The following is an 18,759-nucleotide window of genomic DNA, read 5'->3' as shown; positions in this document are numbered from 1 at the left end:
ATATTAAACTCAACGAACTGCACAATATTTAAAGAGGTATTTTCGAAAATATATTTTCAAAATGTTACTAGGATAACAGAAGTCTCGAGAGTATTTCAAATTAAGTTTGAAAGTAAAACATTGGCTACATTTTAACGCAGTAACATCGCGCTTGATATAACCGACCCACTTCTCTATTTCACTTCTATTATGAATGATTAACGTTGTATTGTTTTAGAGTACTCTAATTAGTGCAAAGTGTTTAGGAAATAACGGTGTTTTCAAAAAGCCAGTGTTTTAAATAACCTTATAATTAGTGTTCCCTCCACATATCAATCCTAACCTACTAATGCGAAAGTGTGTTTTTACGAAAAATCTACTTGAAGGATTTGGATGTAAGTTTACAGTAATACTAGCTGGGCCCCGCGGTTTCACCCGCATTGCTCCGCTTCTGTTGGTCTTAGCATGATAATGTATAGCCTATAGCCTTCCTCGATAAATGGGCTATCTAACACCAAAATAATTTTTAAAATCGGACTAGTAGTTCCTGAGATTAGCGCGTTCAAACAAACAAACTCTTCAGCTTTATAATATTAAAGTATAGAATGGTTATAAATCAAAATATTATTTTGATGTATAACCATTGCCGAAAACCGCGCGGCACAGCTAGTAATACATATCGTTGTTTCTGTATCACAATGCGGATTTGTCGAATGTATGTTTCATCGCTATATGTGTATCGTTACAGTTAGATGGTTTCCACTGCACCGTTAAATATATATAAATGAATGTCTGTATGTCATGTAAAAAGCATTTGATACTGTGACGGTTTAACAAAATATTGTGCATGAGTCCACGAAGCTTTCTGAGTTGGTACGACCAATCTTCGACAAGACAAGAGAAGCTGGGGTGCATAGCTAGTATATTATTTATTATTGTAAAAGGTTTTTATAAAACAAATTACACAAATAGTTCCTTATTCCATAAAATAATAATATCTATAATGTTTTATAGTCTGACTTGATGTCATAAACAGTAAATGCACTAAACACTAGTTCTAATGACAAGTCGTTTAAATCTTTATACGAGGAAATCCATCATCTCAATGAGATAAAAGTTACTTCGCGATTATTAAATTAAAATGATATAAATCCCATATTATAGTTGTAATAAAAGAACTCTCGAAACGATTTAAAGGAAATTACAGCAGCTTTTCAATCTAGCCACGTGGCAGAAAATAGGTCAACCATTATAGTATTAACAATAATCGTTTGTCTCTTTCTAGTGGTGTATTTTTTGAGTAAATAGAGAGAGATGGGCATAATGAAACGCTTCCACTGTGAACGGGCCATTTTTCACTAACTCGCAAAGAAATTCATGCATTGTTAGTTTGAACTGAAAGATTCTGTATTCAAATGCCTTTTTTGTATTCTTTTCAATTTTTTTGGCGTTTCATTTCAATTTTTTATTTCATAATGGACGGATTTTTATATTATTTTAAACAATGTTAGTTGTATGCTAGGTTTGTTCAGTATTCAGTTGTTAAATTAAATTTTTTCGTATTGTTTAGTTTTAATGTTGGATAGTTTTGGTATTGACATAAATTAGCACAGTGACGGTAACATGGGTCATTCATTGACCCACTAGTAATTACTAATTTAGTACTATAACTCGGGGTGTTAGTTTTTTATTCAAAGTTTTTTATACTAATTAGTTGTAGAGAAGCGTTGAAGTAAGTGAAAACAAACTATTAGTAAAAAATTTGTAACTATTGCAATATTATTTCATATTTTTGAAGTAAAACCACAGATTAGAGAATAGTTATGGTAAAACTTCTTTAGGCGCGTTGAGAGTAAAATTTCAAGGTCCCGTCATGGCAATACTGCCACGTTATGCAGTAAGGCGACTTTGGTATCTTTGAATCTAGCCAAAGAAGTTTCACTTCTGTCACATGTGCTCCGCACAGACGCTCTTTTTTGCCATGGATCCTTTTTTATGATAAGTAATTAATAATCCTAAAAATTATTCCCATTGATAAATACATTTTGCTCTTTTCAATAAATTAACTACTTATTAACTACAATTTCCGTGTGAGAGAATCATAACAGAGTAGTTGTTATGTGGCTATACCTTCCTATTATAATGTACTCTATCGTGTACAACATAATGTCGATATTGAATTGATATGAAATGTATGGGCTTACGGGCCATGCTATGGTTTATATTCCTTGAGTCAGTAGCTCGATGATATTATAGTCTCGGTACTACCATCGACCGCGCAAGGTGTGCGCACTGAGTCATTATTTAATATTATTTCACATATCTACCTAATTATAATTAATTATGGAGAGTTATATAAATTCTCCGACAGCCATACTACGACTATACAGTCGTGATAACATTTGATAAAAATAGTTGTAACTACCGTTAGATAAAATAACATACTACTTGTTCTAAAAATCGAACCTGCTACCTTAAATATTGACGCATTTTAAACTTCATAAAAGATAAAACTCCATGGGTAAACATTAAGTAATTGTGACACACTATGTGTCGCAACGATTCGCTCGTAAATTGTTTATCTGTTTTATAGTAACCGAGATATCATATACAAGGTGGGCCAAAAGAAATCACCCTATTGGAAGATGCTCTCATTTTTGCAAATGGCCGCCAATGTCAAATCTGTTTTGACATTTGTGTACTGGACAGATGTAGAATACAAGTGAACAAGCCATGGAGCGATACAGTACCCAATAACTTGGAATAATCGTGTCAACTTTTTTGCGTAACAATTCGTCGCCGATTCCCCGGCCGTCCGACACTGACTGCGCAAACACTGCGCCGTTTGGCCACCAACCTTGAAGAGTATGGGACCACACGAGACGTTGCCAAGAGTGGCCGGCCCCGGAGCACCCGTTCTGCCGAGAATATCGCCGCTGTCGCCGGAAACATGCTACGGGCACGGTGCACGCTATAGAGCCATGTTGACTGAGTTTTTTTCTGCCGCAATTGGACGAATTAGGACTGGAGAATATGTGGTTCCAACAGGACGGAGCAACGGCACACACTGCGTGAGCCACAACCGATATTCTGAGGGCGGCTTTCCCGGGTCGCCTCATCTCTCGTTTTAGCGATTTGCACTGGCCCGAAAGATCGCCCGATTTAACCGTTCCAGACTTTTTTGTGGGGTTTTTTTGTTTACATGAACAAGGCTGAGACCTTGGAAGCCCTCAAGGACAACATTAGATACGAGTGCGAGAATTTGTCGCCCGAAGTTCTCGCTGAAGTGATGAGAAATGCCATAAAACGAGCCCGTATGGCAATCAATTGTGACGGCGCCCATTTGGCCGATATCATCTTCTCGACTTAACCAATAAAATTTTAAAGGTTCAAATAAACATAATCAAAAAACAGAATCGAAGTTTTTAATTTAGAAAAAAAATGAGAGCCAAACAACATCGGATGACTTCTTTTGGCCCACCTTGTAGTACATAGCGGTTTGCTTCTATGAAATGTGTTTTTTATAGTCGATAGTTCTTGAAAACTTTTATCATATTTGACATAGCAATTTCGTATACAAGTGTTGATATGGAAGATTTTTGATTGTAATAAATAGGTTTATTGTTAATTTCTTTGAAATGTTATCTAGTTATCGAAAAGTGAAGTACCATGTCCCCTAGTGGGGTAAGGGGCAGATGATACGTCTGTTTCACTGATCGATTTTCTTTAGGGACAGTAGGTGATCAGCCTTCCGTGTCCTTTTTATCGATGAAAAAAGTATTTTACATATATTTTGTTTGGATCCCAGGTTCTTTAGATTGAAGAAATAACTGTTTGCTTTAAATAATAATTAGATTATAGATTGTATCGTATTTCTCGTTCAGCCTATGCCCCATATTGAATTACGATAATGCAGCATACTAAGAATATTTTGCAGATCATTTAAAAATAGGTTCAGAAGATTGTTGAAACCAGAGAAAGATAATTTTAATTAACATACTTAAATGGCAGTTGTTTAAACAAAATTCTTAAAAACATAACATAAACACGAACGAAATCAAGACTACTTTCGTAATTATAGAACGAACTTTTAAAATTATTCATTTTAAATTTACACCAGTTTGAAAAGAAACATTGTTTAACAACTTTTTATAACCAACATTTATTTACTCTTTAAAACTCCCGTTAAAACGTAATTACAGTTTCAATTAATTATATTTTCGCGCATTAAATTGGTTATTTACGCAAAAGCCCGAATTTTAATTATGCCCGCTGCATGTGAAGCGTTGCCCAATTAACTTAACGAATTTAGTTTTTTACAGCAAACATAGTGAAAGAATTTCGCACGAAACTCATCTCCACTAATTAACCAATTAAATTAATTAAAATTTCGTCTCGAAGAAAGCTTCATTAACGCGTAACACAATGCAACTGTTATAACGTTACATCATTCTTTACTTTCAATGTAGCCGAGTTGTGTAAACCTTTAATTATATCAAACCTCCGTCACAGAACCTCTTTGCACAGCACAACACAAAACTGGTCACTTACACATCACTCAAAAAAAAAAAGAATAAAAAAGTAAATTTCGAATTGCGCGCGGAATTCATAAGGACCCGCTCACATCGATGTTGCAAGCGGGCCACCGAGGGAACAACTAGGAAATGAACAGGCGCGAGGCACACTACCGTACGCTCCCACACTCAGGCACGTTATGTTAACATGTATATGTATAGGCCTGTATGCATCGGGAGGTGCGTTTTAAGCACATGCATTTATTTATATACGAGATTCTTTCAAAATCCTGAATGCAGCGACGTTTAATCACAATAAAGCCGCAGACGAATAATTAACATTAACAAGTAATAGTAATTAGAAGCAATAAAATAACAGTGTTTTAATTATTTTTATCGCACCGTTTCGATCTGCAATTGCAGATTATAATGTTGCGATTCCAAAAGAAAAATGTTACGGCTAAACAACAACCGTTATTACATAACAGTACGTGTGAACGGGACGCAGATAGTTTCTAGTGCGGTTGGAAAGAGAGTTCCGAGATTGTGTAACACAACACAGGGAAAGCTCGTACGTACTTTCTTCGTGTAATCATTACCTTTGCGACTTACGCGGTGTGCATGTGTGCGTGCTTTTGATTCTCATTTCGAACGAAAGGTCGCAAGTGTGCGCCAGGATTTTTCAATATGGCCCCTGTTTTGAAAATGTGTCGGCGCAATTTTGGGTGCTGCTGCCGCGTGTTTAGGTCTATTTTCGTGGGGACGCGCGTTTGGCAGCTTTTTGAGTTCAATGACACACCGTTTGGCATATGTCTTGGACCTATTTTTTCGCTGGTAGGCTGAAGTCCACAAAAGACTTTGTATTTCCATAGAAATATAAGTAGGACGTGCGTAGTGGGAGTGTCATCGAGTTTTCCTCAAAATAAATTTCAAGTCAATTTGTGGAATGGCTTGTTTGTAAAATGCTAATGAGTCGATGTAACGAGAACTGGCTTGGAAATGAGGACACGGAGATAGTTACAGTAAATCATAATATCAATAGTTCGGCCATCCGATAACAGATGGCGTTTTTATCAATTCCTTTAATGAGGATGAAGTTTACTTATCTATTTGAATATGAAAAGAACGAAGTTAAAATGTGTCTTTATAAAATATTTGACTCGTATGTATATTATTTTAACCATACTGCATTGATGATATAATGTTTATTGAAGTCAAAATCTTCTATCATTCGATATTGAATGAATTTTATCAATGTAAAATAACAAATTACTGATTTTAACAATAACCTATCTACTTTGATATTTAAATTATACGTGAAAAAACTTTAATTATAATTTATTAAGCTTTGTCTCAAAATAGATGCATATATACTGTAAATTGCTATTGCATCACAACGAAGGAAATGAAATAACAGACATAATATTTATACATCCGTCTCTTCCTGTCGCGATAGCGCCATCCTTGTCGCGCTTCAAGAAAATCCCATCCGAGCGGCGGAAGCGTGTGACGTATGTTCGCGCTACTCTATCATAAGCGTTAGAGTGTATTGCCGTTTCGCTCCTGCAAGGCAACAGAGTGCGTTGACCTGTCCTTGTTTTGTCTGTGTGCAGCCTTGCTTTACAGTTATACGCAGTTGTTTGTATGTGTTGGTGTGCATCATAAGGGCTGTTTCACACAGTATCACATTTTATTTACCATTCATTTGATGTAACATGCAGTCAAACCTTATCCATTTTGAGTGAAATAACGATGCTTACCTGGAAAGAGAAAATTGTTTCATTAATATAATGTTCAATGGTACTTTATTGGAGTGCTTACAGTAATTGGCCTATTCAATTCTATGATTAACATTGTTAAACGTAATTTTACATTTAGTAGGATTAGAATAGTTTATTTTAAGCTATTCTATAGTTCACTAATTTAATTCAGTGGTAGACAATATTTATGTTATAAATTACAAAACATAAATAGATTATATAAAAATAAATTTCAGCTGCATTCCGAAAGGAAAACGCATCAAAATGAAACGTTCCTAACATACGTATAAAAAACGTTGCGTCAGAGCCCATAAAAAATGTCTGCTAGGCGTCAACGCGTTACATCACTGCGCGCGCAAGTGTGCGTGCCTCGTGTGTGCACACGTGCTCAGTAAACGCACACATCCACACCCTTTTGTGGTATGTAGGTTTCTACCTTAATGAGTACTTTTTTAAAAGCGCTGAAAAGGGAAAACTCTTTGCACCGCTATAGGCCTTTGATTCTAACGTTCGCTATTTAAATTTTTCCTTGATTAGATTTTAAAGGTTCTAGAATTCTTGCGTCAAAGGCGTGTGAATTCGAAATTGGAATTTACTTTTTTTCATAAATTTAATTAATGACACGTTAAGAGGTTGCCGGTTCAAGATGTTCGTTAAATAACGCGGGATTTAATAACTTTTTTTAATAAGGCACGCGAATAAAATTAAAGGAAAATGTATTCGACGTTATACATATATTTTTAAATGTATTAAATGATAATTTTGTTATCTATCACGAACCCCTGACCCGAAATAAAATACTTAATATCTACATTGAAATGTCTATAAAATAGACTCGTAAAGCACTAACTATTAGGTACATTAGGTCTTCTAAATAACCTTGAATACAGCTTTGATTCAACTTATGACTATTCACATAATGTAGCCAGTAAGATAAATTATTTAAATTAATAAATGTTTTAATATAAGAAGTATATAAAACCCAACGAAGGGAATCCTTGGATGGAAATTAAAACATGTTTAGGAATAGTGCACAATTATTTATCTCGCAGTAACACAGAATGCAGATTTTAATTTTTGCCTCAAAATTGCTATTTTTTTTATAAAATACCTTCAAGGACACCTTAAGTTGTTATTTCGTATAGTATTATAATATTATCTGTGCTATTACTAAAGTAATTTCTAACATATACTACTACCTAACAGTTAATAACAAGTAATAACCTATTTAGTACTTCCAATTTACCAACGCCTACTTCGAACTAGCTCTAAACGCGAATCTAACTCATAAGAACCTAGATCTTACACGTAACCCATAGCAACGTAACATCTATAGAAAAAAATATCACATATGTACGTTCATTCACATCGTAACAATTCATGATCTATTATTAACTAATACCTGACCTAGCTCAGTTGATTACGTATACCATATCCATACATATGTGTATATAATACATATTACATACGTATATTAGATACAAAGTTGCAAGTCCTTTGTTTTGGCGCTTGCGATAGATTACATCAATGTACAGGGAAAATAATATTTGTATATTTGGGAAATAATCTCATAAACTATGTAGGTAGGTATCGCGATTTTTTCCTATATGTAAAGCTAAATTGTTAAGTAGATACTTGCAAAATATGGAAATACGGATAAAAACCCAGAATCTTTATAGAGACAAAATATTTAATTATTTTCGCCATTCATTTTTACTCATAAAATCTATTTTTAAGATATATAGACTTTTATTAATTTTTTGGTATTTACCTAAGGTCTAATATCCTTCGTCTTTATATTTTACCACCCACAGTTACAAAACCATGTCGCAAATCAGTTGCACTCAAAGTTATTAACCAGATGCGCCCCAATTTGATTGTGCTATTTGCATTCCATAGATACAGCTTATAACCGGCCATTTTTCTGTCATAGACATTTGACGTTTAGAAAAAAAAGTTAGTGGGCAATGGCGGGGGCGTAAATTATACATTTTAACTCAGATTACAAAATAAAAGGCAGATGGAGCATGACAATCATCCATCGCCCTTGTCAAAGAAAATACGAAATCAAAAACGAATACGAAACTCCCTCAGTGCTATAGCGATTCTAGTGTCATGCAATACGTCAAAAGGGGTTTGTTATTTTAGTAAAAAAATGCTGTCTTGTGATATTAAAACGCTGTAAAATTTGTTCCCGAAAACAAACAAAAAGATAAAACATCGTTTTACAGGTTCTCTGTAGATTATTTGGCTTATTTAATTTTGTATACAAATAATAATTTTACATATACGAAGGAATACAAAACTTCAACGTATGCTGCCAGTATTTTGAAAATGAATTTGCCATTTTTATGGGTAAAACGGTAAAATAGTTAAAAGATCTTCGGGGTAGTGCTGTTGGATTGTTCGATCGTGAATGTGATTGTTTGTATAGTGCAATAAAGGTTCATGATCATTATTAGATAATTTTAATAAGCATAATACTTTTTTTTGTTTCTTTTATATAGCTTAAAAACGTAAGAGTCGTTTTCGCCCGCGATTTAATTCATTTGAACTCCGTGATGGATATGACAAAATTATTATTATTCAGGAATTATATTTATTTATTATCCAGTAAATCGGATGTGGATGTCGTAAGGTGTCACTGAAAAATCAGTGTTAAGGTATTATGCCTCAGGTATCCTGAGTGGCTTCCTTTTTTAGCGCAAGCAACCATACATAAATTCATGTTTTCTATTACCTATTATTCATAATTCACACTGCCAATTAATTATTCATAATTTAATTTGTGTGTTTATGTGTACTGGAATAAATGGTTTCTTCCTTCTTTCTTTCTAAAATAAAATGTCCCGTGTTCTCGACTAAAAATTACCGCTATCCGCATTCATATATTTTGAAAATAAAAGATAATAATATCAGGTAATCATTGTAATTTTGAAACATTTTTTTATGTAATTTATTTAATTACAAATTTATCATTTATGTAACAATAGATTTTTTACAATATTATAAAAAAATTATCATAAACAAGAATTTATATAAAATTTAAATTAAAACCTGACAGCTAATTTATGTAGCCAACGTTTCTAACACCACTACCATAATATTTCAGATGATTGCAATGTCACCTCATAAATCAAAATCGGTTCAGCGGTTTATACTGCAAAGAAATACGGACGTGCCAAAGAAATATTATACATAGATACACTCGAAAAACATAACCCTCTTTCTTCCGTAGTCGGGGAAAATTTTGGGAAAATTTTCAATTTCTGGTAACATAACACCCACACAGAAGCACCGTGTACGTACAGTGCAGCGGCGAAATGACAGCACACATAGCTTTATGGAAATGACGATAAATTATTCGGTTTAGTTCGGCAACGCTCCATCTGTCTTTTATTTTGTAATCTAAGCATTTTAATATCTGTATAGGTCTTTATCGAGGCATTCTTCTATAACTATATTAAATGTTTAATTTTAACATTGAATCTTGTAAAATTTATTAAAGTACATGTAATGTCTTTAAATATTTGTTAATTAATTTATTAATAAGTTTCTCTGAATCGGTTTAAGAATTAAATTCAACGATATTAAAGATTGTATTAACAAATAATATAGGCGTATGCGATCGAATTACATCTCGCAATCAAAAATTAATGTGGGCGAGGCACCGTTAAGATACGTATTAAAATAAATGCACAATTATTCAACTTAAAGAAAGTGCTTTTACTAAGTGAAAGTATAATTAATCACGAACTAAGCCTTGCCTAATTTTGAGCATGACAATTACTGACACTTACAAATATACTCTGTGGCGAAAAATGACAGATGTCATTTTGTTATCTGTCAATTTTCCTGTTGGATTATAATCTACCTACATCCTCAGAACAAAGATGAAAGAATCCTATCGTTGTTCAGAGCCTACATCAATGCTAATAAAATTAATGTACTGATATTACCACGATACTACTGATTCGCTAAGTAACTGAAAAAAGAAGATTTATTTTTAGACATAGAGAAGAAAGAAGAATGTTTATATCTATTACACATTGTTACCAAGAATTTGGATTTATCATCGAGTGAAGTAATACGTACGTACGTTTTTATTTATACCTACTGTAAGTTATTTTTTATTATTTTCATTATTCCTCTCATATATTTAAATAATATTATAACCATAAAATGATTTCACTGAGATACGTTATGACTACGTTAGATATTACGTAGTTGTCATGTCTCTTGTTTGACCTTCAAGTTCTTTACCACTGTGTACAAAGAAAAGAAAGCATAGGTACCTACTATTAATTAGCATGTCTAAGAATATTCTAGAAAACCATAAAGCCGGAAATTCAGTTATGTATATCGAACGAATAATTTTGGTGACAATAAATACTATTCATATGAAGCATTAAATGTCCATGATAAAAACGGTTTTCTACCATCGAGATATATGTACTATTTTCTACAATAGTTATTTATTTCAGTTGGCTGATAGGTACTTCTTGAACAAGTAGCATAATTTTTTTCTCACTTTCTGCGTCCATTCTTCTATTAGTCCTTCAAAATTCAACATCATGAATCATGATGCTCATAAAGTAGGTAGCCCATATTGATTAAATCTTTAAAACTCTGTAGATAATCATACTTAACACATAAACAACATATGCTATAAATATTAATATAAAGTACATAATCCTGTAAGAGTAAAAACACTTTATTGCAAAGCAATGAACGATTTTACGTAACTTAGTGATACGTGTCGTAAATTATTATTTTTATAAACGTAATAAAAATATAAACATATTGCTGATAGTTTGGTATTTTGTATATGGAGATATTTTTAATATTGCCAAATTAGTGCATACGAATTCTACGTAATATATTATCCAAGACTTAAAAGTATATGATTTATGTTGAATTAAAAAAACAATGTAGGTTGTGGGTTCATTCTTAAAGATAATATAAACAGTCAATAGGTTTAATGACGATTTACGATGTTGTAAACAATATACTGTTCCATTAAAAAATGTATAATTAATTTGATTAGAACACCTTCTATAATATCAAAAATTATTTGCGTATAAAAAGTTACACCACGTCATTATTAAGCAGAATTCTCATTCCAATATTGAGTATTTTCCCACACCCTGTTGAAAAATCAAGATGGCGGCCGAAACCGCGGGAAAAATCTAGCGCGTGCACGAAGTCCATGCGTTTCAATTACTTATTCTACACATATCAGCCACAATACCTAAGCTCGGTATATTGCAATTTGGTCAATGTCGTATTTTAATCGAGTAGGTACTATTTTTCACAGATAATTCTCTGTGCGTTCGGTTTTACTAGCATTGGTAGTTCTGTGAATTTTATTATCTATGGTCTGTGTATGGTATTTGTGGGATTTTCCTTTTAATATTTTTAGTGGATAATTGCACATATACCTCGTATCTTAGTACCTAGTTAAGACTCACTTGTCTTTTTGAATAGATACCTAACATATTTTTTTAAATGAACCTTCATTACCTAATATTATATTTTATATCAATGTACGTCTAGTCTATAGGGATTTTAAATGAATAATTCTACAAATAATTAATTACGTAGCATAGATAATACGTTATGAATAATTATTATCACACTTATATAACAAAACGTGAAAGAGAACGGACAACACAAAAGTCATAATATATATTAAAATCTAATATAAAAAGCAAATATTGCGTAAATCCGTGTTATGTGAAAGCACCGAAAAAATACACAAATACACGCGCAGTCGATGCACGCGTGTGCGTTTCGTCTATGTGTGCGTATGACCTACTTACGAACAAGTTCGGATAACTTCGGCCGCTTCCGTCGCGCTAACATGTTTGCCACCATCACACGCACGGCCATCTTAAAATGAACCGCGCGCGTCAAACCGTTACGTACACAAATATACGCGACAGAGTTCATCATAAAATGGCCGGCTGAATTACGTATATTGTCAAATGTTTACATCTCGATTTCACTCTTATCACAGCGTCTTTCGTTTTACTTCCGAAGTCTCGCTTTCGATTTCGAATAGTTTTTATCAATGACCAATGAGATAATGGCCCAATTATACATTCTATTTTTGTCAACTGTTTTGAATAAATTATCGACCGTTAACTGATTATATGATGTGTTTTTATAAACAGCAATAAAACTAACGGTAAATGTATTTGTTGTGGTGAATTTAAATATATAAATATACTTATTTTTAATCTATAATCGGACGCAGGATAATGATAAGGTCAATAAACTTTCTTTTGCGCATATCCGATTTCCGAAACGCACACACGCAAAAAATTACGAATATTTTAACTTTCGAATTCGTGGGTTTTTTGGGGCGATGATTTCAAATCTATACAATAAGCGCGCCAAAAATTACGAAAGATTCGAGAACAAAGTCTGTTCATTAAAATATAGATAAAAAAATATTTGATGCTTCAATGACAAAGCTATATATACAAATTATTGAAGCTTATAAAGTCCTAGTAAAAAACTTTTTTTTAATAAAAACTGACATGTATTTTTGATTGTATTTAGATGCACTACTATTATACATATTATATAATCTATACTAATATTATAAAGCTGAAGAGTTTGTTTGTTTATTTGAACGCGCAAATCTCAGGAACTACTGGTCCGATTTGAAAAATTATTTCGGTGTTAGATAGCCCATTTATCGAAGAAGGTTATAGGCTATATATAGCCCTAAGAACAACAGGAGCGGAGAATTGCGGGAGAAACCGCGCGGCACAGCTAATGTATAAATTACTTCGGGGTTTTTATCTATATTTTTAAATGAAACGATGAATTTTATGCTAATCTTTTTAGAATATGGTTAGGTAAATCACCTGCTGTATGATTTGAATATTAACTAAGTAATAAATGAGATACAATCAAAATTATGTTTTCCATAAAAGGGTTTTTTTACGTAAGTAGAAAACGTGGAAGTATGTCCAAACTTCGGCAGGTGCCTTTTGATTGTAAACATTGTATTATATTTTTTGTTTATTATTTTATTATTTGACAAGGACACGGGTTGGTATAAATTTAAATTATTGTAGAGTACATAATCATTTTTTTTGTGTATTGTTTTTGACCAGCAATTATTTGAAAATTCTTATTCGGCATTGTTTCAATTTTATATTTCGAGCGTCTAACCCTAGAATAAAAAGATAGATAAGTACATATTATGTATGTACTGTTAATTATATAAATTTTAGACAAGGTACCTACTTTTTTTAGCTCCTAAATTCTATGCGTAAGACGGATGCCATTCCAAAATATCAAACATGCTCAACGTTAATAATCAAGTTTTCACTTCTGCCGGCACTCCCGGAGTGCAACCCGTCTTTTTTTTTATTTTTATATTACGACGATTTGTGTCGTCATTATCTACTACATAAATCATTGTTTAGTAGATAGTACATAGTAGAAATTCAATTGATTATTTCTTAATTCAGTTTTACGTCAATTATTTGATACAGTTGTATTATTACCTCAAACCCAAATGGTTGACATTGATTCTACCATAAGCAAATCTTACAAGGATGCCACTACATAATCAAATAAATATAAATCATAGACAATACACAACATTCACTATTTCGTCACTTGTATGCAAAACGCTGGAGAAAATCGTGAGTCAAAAAAACACTTTCACCGTTAGATAACGTACCGGTTTGTAACGTTAAAACAGTTATTTCGGTGATTTTTGAACTGTTATTTTTCACTGTTACTTTTTGACGGATTACCGTGTGATTTTTTCGCTTGTGTTGTGTTTTATTATCTATTGATCATTTAGAAATATTTTTTACGGATTTTAAACGACAAAATTTTGTATTTCATAATAGACCGGGAGATACTGACACAAAATTTCGAGTCATTTGTAACAAGGATGGCGGTTCTACAGGGGTCTTAGTACGCAATGACAAAAAGGAAAATGATGGTGTGAACGCTGGTACCGGTGGCTTAGTCGCGTGGGCGTTTGTCGAACTGGTCGGAAAAATAGCGAAAGTCAAACGATTTGTAACACAAAAATTTTAGAATTTACCGATAGCCCATAAAAAAGTAGTAGGCGGTAGTGTCATGCCATACTTTTCCGGTGTGACTTACAGCCCGCCATACCGATGCGAATGTGTTGATTTAAATAAAACAATCATTCAACCATTTGTACCAGGCTAACTTTTGCACAGGTAACTATCATCGTGCAGCCATTTACGAAAATCGCCATGCCATACTTTTCGGACGATTCCAAATGGTCGCCATACCGCCGAAAATCTGCAAAAAATTTTTATTTCGCCAAACTTTTTGTACCAGTATTGCATTTGGATTTTTGGAGAGTATTTGATAAAATGTGACCATTATTATATTTGCCATACTTCTAGTAGGGGGAAAAAGTGCTGTCATACTTGAAAACTTAATTTATTATTATTTTATATAAGTGAAGATTTCCAACACATAGATCTTTGAAATTTTGTATTTATATTTGTTGTACTCAAACTTACAGGAAAAATAAGTGCCATACTGTTACAAATCGTTTGACTTTCGCTATTTTCCGACGAGTTCGACTAACGCCCACGCGACTAAGCCGCCGGTACCAGCGTTCACGCCATCGTTTTTCTTTTTGTCATTGTGTACTTAGACCCCTGTAGAACCGCCATCCTGTTACAAATGACTCGAAATTTTGTGTCAGTATCTCCCGGTCTATAAAGTATTATCATTTTTTATCAATTTCAATCTTAAGCATTTAATGATTGTTTATTTTACAATTAGTGTTATTATATGAATTTGTTTATATATAATATTTTGTATTCTTTATAATTGTTTTGGAAATTAGCTGCCCCAGCAGTTTGTAGAGTTGCCCCCTTTTCGTGTTTTCTCTCCATTCGAACCTATCGCTATAGCATAAAAATATTCACAATAATACAAAGTTTTCAAGGCAAATATATGTCCGTATATATTATAATAATCGCGTGATACGAAATACGGTGAAGGGCGACTTTAATGTCTAAGTACAAACAAGTATCCTGCATAATTACACACGAGAATCATCTTGCTTAAATAATTATGATTTTTCGTAATTAATGATAAGACATCTTAAATTAAAGGTCAGCTATTAAGCGGTAGTCTGGAGCTGATTGATTTTGTGTGCGTGTGTGTTTTCTGTCAAATTAATAAAAAAAATCTATTTTTGAAGTTAAACTTCTTTATCGGGGTTGGAAAAAAATTTAGTGTAACATTTTTTCGTTACGCGTGACATTTTTCCGTTACGCGCCATCTTTTTCTTATCCCTACCACGCGTGATTCGACGTATTTCTGTAAAGTTGCATATTGTAAATTATTTTTTGAAAAATAAGGTCATTTAAAGAAGTTTCGCTTCTTACGTGTGTACACTAGTACACGTACACATTTTTTTTTACCTAGTAAGTAGCTCCCTCTGTAGTCTATGTACATTGTACAGAATTAAATAAATGCTGTCAAATTAAAAAAAATGTATTTTTTATACTATTTTTTGATACCTAGTAAGTAGCTTCGTAGGTACAGAGCTAAATAAATTGTCAGTAGTTGTCAGAAACCGAACTACGAATTTGTAATAAAAATTTGGTAAAGGCAGATTATTAGACAGAGTCTAGAGATATTATTTTTGGGACAGAATAACATCCAACCATACTCACAAACTTTCCCGTTGATAACGTGAAAAAGATTTAGAAGATTTTAGCCGTGTTTATAGTCACATAGAAAAACGTAATTTACACGTAAAAGTATAAGTTCCAAGCCGATAAGTATAGAGATAATAAAGGCTTCCCACACCACACTTTTAAGCTTTTATCAGCCCACTCGTGACAAGCTTGTCTTGAACTATAGATACCTACGCGAAAATTTTACGCAATAGAAGAAAAGATTTTGAAGTAGCTCTCTAGTGCAGTTAAATGAAGAATATGGTTCTAAAAATAGTATTTCGAAGAAAGAAAAAAGAGACAGTCACATTTTTGATAAGTTACATAAAACAGAAAACATACACAACAGAAAATATTGAAGTATTTTCGCACTGAAATTTCTGACTGATGACTGTTTCCAAAACACGATTGGAAAATTTTGCTCGATAAAAAAAAGTCCTGAAGTTACCTCTAAAATATCATATAAATGGTCATTACAACCGTATTTTACGATAATAATTCGTATAAAATCACAAATACATAGGTATTTACCTTCTCGATTTCGTAACAGTTTTATATTTAGAAAATACTAAATATTTTCATTCACTTTTTGATAAAAATGTGAATGGCGCTTACGATTTTTAGTTTCGAGCACGTTGATACCATACTAAACGCGGATCCCCTCACCCCTTACCTCAGGCCCGAATAGCTGAATTTTCGCTAACCGCCTAACACCCCTCAATCGCATTACCAACTTTTGCGTATCACTCTGGGCGTAAATAACTATTTACCATCTTCATTTCTTCAATTCCATTTAAAACAGTTATTTCTCCCATTGATTTATCATTAACCTTCACTTTATCTACACAGTAATGGTATGTTGAGATCGGAGTGCGGGCCTATTTGTGTCACGTTTTACGGTTTTTTCTTTTTTTTAATGTTACGTATTTAGAAGTTAAAACTCTTTAGGTTAGAAAAATCTATTTAGGAAACTGTATTAGTAAATAATATTGTTTATTTTGAATTTAAAGTTTCTCAAAAATTTAGCTTTAAATTAAATTAATACCTCATAATTTTTATTATTTGTTTTAAAATTTAATTTTAAAATTGGTGATGTATGCGTACAATCCGTAACAACCTTTATTATAAGTTATATTATATAAGTACTAGATTTCCGCCGGCGGCTTCGCCCGCGTTTTCAAAGGAAAACCCGCATAGTTCCCGCTCCCGTGGGATTTCCGGTATAAAACCTATCCTATGTGTTAATCCAAGTTCAAGTCTATATGTGTGCTAAATTTCATTGTAATCGGTTCTGTAGAATTTGCGTGAAAGAGTAACAAACACACACACACACATCCTCACAAACTTTCGCATTTATAATATTAGTAAGACTTGGTTACTATCCGACACATTGTCAACGTGTATGGAACTTAGAATGACCATGACAGCCAAAAAAATATTTTTTTAATTAATAAAATAAACAGCATTCATAATCTCTTAATAACTTCTGTATCTAGTATAATAATATTATTTAGGCTAAACAAAATTTCGCGACTATCTCCTATCATGACCGATAAAAAAGCAAATTTTACAACTATAACCTCATTATACTATCGTACATTGACACCAATACAGGTGTTGTTTTATTTGTGAAAACGTTTTTCGTGCAAAATTTGTTTATAGTGACTTTTTACGTTTTGATATTTTTCCTGTTACGCAAAGAAGGTAGTTCACGTGATCTTTTGTTTTAGAAAAGTGAGTGTGAATATTATTAATTCCAAGGGCTTTATTATTAATTCCGCTTCGCGGTTTCACCCGTGTGGCTCCGCTCCTGTTGGTCTTAGCGAGATGATATATAGCCTAAAACCTTCCTCGATGAATGGGCTATCTGACACCGAAATAATTTTTCAAATCGGACCAGTAGTTGCTGAGATTAGCGTGTTCAAACAAACTCTTCAGCTGTATAATATTAGCAGCAGATAATTAAAATCTAATACCATTTATACGTGGTAGTCCTGCTAATAACATCGATTACCCATCTATACCATCATAACCGCGCTTGATGCTGCTTAACCAGCAGATCGATTATTGAGTGCAAAGAACCATGAGTGCGTCCTATAAAACGTGTGACATGGTTTACCTTTTATAAGTAGTAAATGTGCAGAAAAATAGTTTTTTTTTTATCATGAGTACTTTTTTCTAAAGAATAGCAGTTATTTTATTTATTTATTTAGCACCCAAATCTTTTTTTTTTGTAGAATTAACTTAACTTATGAGTTTGTATCATAGCTGATTAAAATTATATATTCTGTCGAAATTTGTAACCACAAATTAAGAACAATTAAGTTAAGAACCCTTAATACGAACAATTTAAACGTGTTCAGTATGAAAAAAAGAAGCCATAATTTATGTAACATCTCAATCATAATTTATATCCATAAGATAATAAACACACTGTTATATTTGTATAGCATACACCTCTTCACTTGTATCTCTTCCAAGCAGCAACGTAGCACCTACCACAGTATAACAATCCTCCATTTATCCATAAATCCAAATATATCCTTTTCAGTTCTCAAGATAAACAAGCAGTATGAATAGTGCGGTAATACTTATCCAAATCCATATTCTTCAAACGATTCGACTTAATATTCCCGCGCATGACGTCACTATCGCGTGCATTGACAGCCTTGAGGTAAGGCTGTGTGCTGATGGGAAAACTATCGGCACTGTGACAACGATTTCGTCGTCGCGTTAATAACGGTATTTTTGTGAAATAACAGTGATTTTTGAGTGTGATTTTGTAACGTTTTTGGAAGA

The 18,759-nt window shown here is 32.9% G+C and overlaps 1 protein-coding gene and 1 long non-coding RNA gene across 11 annotated transcripts in view; one reads left to right on the top strand and one right to left on the bottom strand.

Annotated features, from left to right (window-relative positions):
- The window catches only part of Hr3 (nuclear hormone receptor 3 ROR-beta), a 126,528-nt gene that overhangs the window by 54,943 nt on the left and 52,826 nt on the right, over nt 1-18,759 (bottom strand). For 2 of the 10 annotated variants that reach the window (XM_089712208.1, XM_089712209.1), the window contains exon 1: nt 4,481-4,700. The exons of 4 other annotated variants lie outside the window; for them this stretch is intronic. The gene's annotated coding sequence lies outside the window, so the exon portion shown is untranslated. Of the gene's footprint in view, nt 1-4,480; nt 4,701-18,759 lie in introns of those variants that run through there. 4 more of the 10 variants (XM_089712212.1, XM_089712217.1, XM_089712210.1 and 1 more) reach the window with 3 other exon arrangements.
- Nucleotides 1,678-3,701, top strand: LOC149476340 (uncharacterized). Its single transcript, XR_016317889.1, has 3 exons — nt 1,678-1,799; nt 1,831-2,594; nt 3,468-3,701. It is a non-coding gene; the product is annotated as an uncharacterized LOC149476340 (long non-coding RNA).

This window comes from Colias philodice, chromosome 28 (assembly GCF_061535455.1).
Source record: "Colias philodice isolate Cphi_HAF_F1 chromosome 28, ilColPhil1 Martin Lab GWU primary, whole genome shotgun sequence".
In the NCBI taxonomy this organism is placed as follows: Eukaryota; Metazoa; Arthropoda; class Insecta; order Lepidoptera; family Pieridae; genus Colias; species Colias philodice.
This window is presented reverse-complemented; position numbering and strand designations above follow the sequence as displayed.